Genomic DNA, 3,830 nt, shown 5'->3' with positions numbered 1-3,830 from the left:
TCAATCCATTGAAATAAGTTAAGAGAGAAAGGTAAGATTTAGTTGAAGTGTGAGGGATATTATAATCCTATAGTTTTTTAAATTGATTTTTCTCCAAGTTATATTTGCTTTGATTTTTAATTTAGTTTCTTGTTAATTAATTTTAATTAATTTTTAGTTTAATTAGCTATTTGATTTCGGTGGTTTGGATAACACTAAATCGTGATAATTTTTAGTACTTAACAAATTTTTAGATCAATTCTCTATGAGATTGACACTTTACTTGTCTTTATATTATCTATTCAATACGTATACTTACGTGGATAGAAAAATAGACAAGTTTTGGGCGTCGTTGATGAGGAATTGTTTTTTTAGTTTTTGTTAATATTAATACTAAGGAAAGTTAGTCTTACATCAAACTTTATTTTTTCTTCATGCTTTCCAGCATCTTTGGTTGTTGTATGTAAAGGAGAAGAAACTTGAATATTGTTCCTGTTGATCCAAAGATAGATAGAACTTTTTGAAGACTTCAAAGGGAAAATTTGCAAGTTATAACTCTCAATCAAACAATGGCTTAACATAACAACAATGTTGATAATGTCAACAATGCCATTAATCAGATTCTTGAACAAAACAAGTCATTGCGAGAATATGCTATTCCTCTGTTGCAAGGCTTGTACCAAATCATCAGAGGACCTCAAATTAATGCCATCCATTTTGAAATCAAGCCTACTTACATTCAGATGATTTAATCTTCATTTCAATTTGATGGATTACCTAGTGATTACCCTAACTCTCATCTTGTGAATTTCTAGGAAATTTGCTACTCTTTCAAATGCAATGGGGTAACTAATATTGCTCTTAGATTGAGACTATTTCCTTTTTAACTAAGAGCTAAGGCAAAGAGCTGGCTAAATTCACTTCTAATAGGTTGTATCACTACATGGGATGACTTATCTTAAAAATTCCTATCAAAATTCTTTCCACTAGCCAAGACTGCAAAGATGAGGAATGACATAACTGCTTGTACACAATTTGGTGGTGAGTTCTTGTATGATGCTTGGGAGAGATTTAAAGATCTACTTAGAACATGTCCACACCATGGGCTTCCAAAATTCCTACAAGTTTAGACATTTAGAATGGTTTGATGAGATCAATTGTAGCTACAATTGATGCTACAGTTGGTGGGGCATTAATGGGTAAAAACCTTGATAAGGATTACATTTATTGGAAGAGATGGCCTTTAATAACTACCAATGACCATTAGAAAGATCTAGTCCTAAAAGGCCTGTTGTGCTTATGAGATTGATGCACTTAATGCCTTGATTGGACAAGTAGTTGTTTTAGCAAAGTAATTTGATTGAAAGGGGTTCATACCATCCAAAGCCCCTTTATAACTTGTGATATGTGTGGAGGAAGCCACTCAAGTGATCAATGTCCATCTAGTTCTAAATTGGTGTAGTTTGTTGGGAACTTTAACAAACAATACAGTACAATAATCCATAATCTAACACATATAATCTTAGTTGGAGGAATCATCCCACTTTTCATGGAACAACAGCCTAAGGCCTTTAAATCCAAGGCTAAACATCTCTCCTAACTTTCAACAACAAGTTAGACCTCCAGTTTTTAAAAGAAAACCTACCTTGGAAGAAGTTCTTATGCAATACAATGCAAGGAATGTTGCCATAGTTTAAACCTAAGCAACCTCAATGAGAAATCTTGAGGCTCAATTGGGACAACTTACTAATTCCATTATGAATAAACCCCAAGCTACCTTACTAAGGGACATTCAAGCCAATCTCAAAGGTAAGGAACAATGCAAGGCAATCACTCTAAAGAGTGAAAAAGAGGTTGATGGGATAAGTAAAGAGGCAACTGAATCATCGAAAGAGCATGTTAATGATGAAGAGGTAAGTGGTGAGAAAAAAGTTAAAATTGATGAGAAAAATGATGGGAAAGCTGAAAATCAATTGAAGTCTCAAGTCAATCATCTTCCACCACCCTTTCTTTAAAGGTTTCAAAAGTAAAAGCTTGACAAGAAATTTTAGAAATTTCATAATGTATTCAAGAAACTAAACATAAATATACCTTTGGCAGACGCTTTGGAACAAATGCCAAGCTATGTCGAGTTCTTGAAAGACATTCCTTCAAAGAAGAGAAAATTGGGTTAGCTTGAGACTGTTCATCTCATAGAAGAATGTAGTGCAATTCTCTAAAACAAACTACCACCAAAAGTCAAGGATCTTGGTAGTTTTACAATTCCTTACATAATCGGTAGTTTGTTCTTTAGTAAAGCTTTAAATGATTTGGGTGCAAGTATCAATTTGATACCATTGTCGATTTTTTAAAAACTTGGTTTAGGGGAATGCAAGCCAACTTCTATGACATTATAACCTGTTGATCGTTCTTACGTTTAACTAGAGGAATCAAGAAGATGTTCTTGTCAAGGTAGATAAACTTATCTTTCCAATTAATTTTGTGATTCTTGACTTGAAATAAGATAGGTAAATACAATCATCCTTGGAAAACCTTTTTTAGTAATAGCTAGAGCTTTAATTGATGTGGAAAAAAGTGAGCTTATTTTGAGAATTCAAAACCAACAAATAACATTCAATATTTTTAGAGCTTTCAAATTCCTCATGGAATTTGAAGAATGTTTTTCTGTGAATATGGTAAATAGTTTAACAAATGAGGTATTTTTTATGAATATCTTGTAGACCCACTTGAAGCATGCATAGTTTCTAATCATGATGAGGATGATGTTGAATTTCTTGAATACTCGAATTTGATAGATGCTCAGTCGAGAGTTAGATCTAATCCTTAATTTGAGTCTTTAGATGTTTCAGCTTTTTTAATGCCATCTTCTAAGCCTTCCATTGAAGAACCACCTACCTAGGAACTTCAACCTTTGCCAACACACTTGAGATATGCTTTTCTTGGAGACTCTTCTACTCTTCCAATTATTATTTCTTCTTTTCTTACTAAAATACATGAAGACAAGTTATTAAGAGTACTCAGAGAGTTCAAGAAAACAATAAGATAGACCATCTCAAATATTCAAAGAATTAGCCCTTCCATATACATGCACAAGATCCTCCTTGAGGACAGCCACAAGGCCACTATTGAACATCAAAGAAGACTCAATCTTATCATGAAAGAAGTGGTCAACAAAGAAATCATTAAGTGGTTGGATGCTAGAATTAGTTATCCAATTTCTAATAGCACTTGGGTAAGTCTAGTGCAATGTGTACCAAAGAAAAAGGGAATGATTGTGGTCTTCAGTGACAAAAATAAGTTGATTCCTACATAAACATTGACTAGATGGAAAGTTTACATGGACTATTATAAGCTTAACAAAGCTAAAAGGAAATATCACTTCCCTCTTCCCTTCATTGATCAAATAATGGATAGATTGGCTAGTAAGGAATACTATTACTTTTTGGATGCTTATTCTGGATACAACCAAATTGCAATAGCCATTGAAGATCAAGAGAAGACTACCTTCACATGTCCATATGGTACCTTTACATTTTGAAGAATGCCATTTGGACTATGCAATGCCCTTGCCACTTTTCAAAGATGTGTGATTACCATATTCACAAACATAATGACACAATGTTTGGAGGTATTTATGGATGATTTTTCTATATTTAGATATTCTTTTGATGATTGTCTCATGAATTTTGATAGAGTGCTTAAGATGTGAACAAACAAATTGCTGGGTGAGGGATGATCATGCATCAAATACAAATAAACGCAGCGAAAATAAATTTAAAATTAAATTACGCCTCACTTTCTTAGGATCTCTTTCATGCCGAATTGAGTACGAAATTAAATTACAAATAAAA

At 33.1% G+C, this 3,830-nt stretch overlaps 1 non-coding gene across 1 annotated transcript; it reads right to left on the bottom strand.

Moving 5' to 3' along the window:
* Positions 1-980: 980 nt before the first annotated feature.
* LOC149526296 (small nucleolar RNA R71) lies at positions 981-1,087 on the bottom strand. The gene has a single exon (XR_016352156.1). It is a non-coding gene; the product is annotated as a small nucleolar RNA R71 (small nucleolar RNA).
* Positions 1,088-3,830: the final 2,743 nt, after the last annotated feature.

This window comes from Theobroma umbraticum, unplaced genomic scaffold (genome assembly GCF_002168275.2).
Source record: "Theobroma umbraticum cultivar Fairchild unplaced genomic scaffold, ASM216827v3 scaffold_39.0, whole genome shotgun sequence".
In the NCBI taxonomy this organism is placed as follows: domain Eukaryota; kingdom Viridiplantae; phylum Streptophyta; class Magnoliopsida; order Malvales; family Malvaceae; genus Theobroma; species Theobroma umbraticum.
The sequence above is the reverse complement of the archived record's forward strand: the minus strand, read 5'-3'. Positions and strand labels throughout refer to the sequence as shown.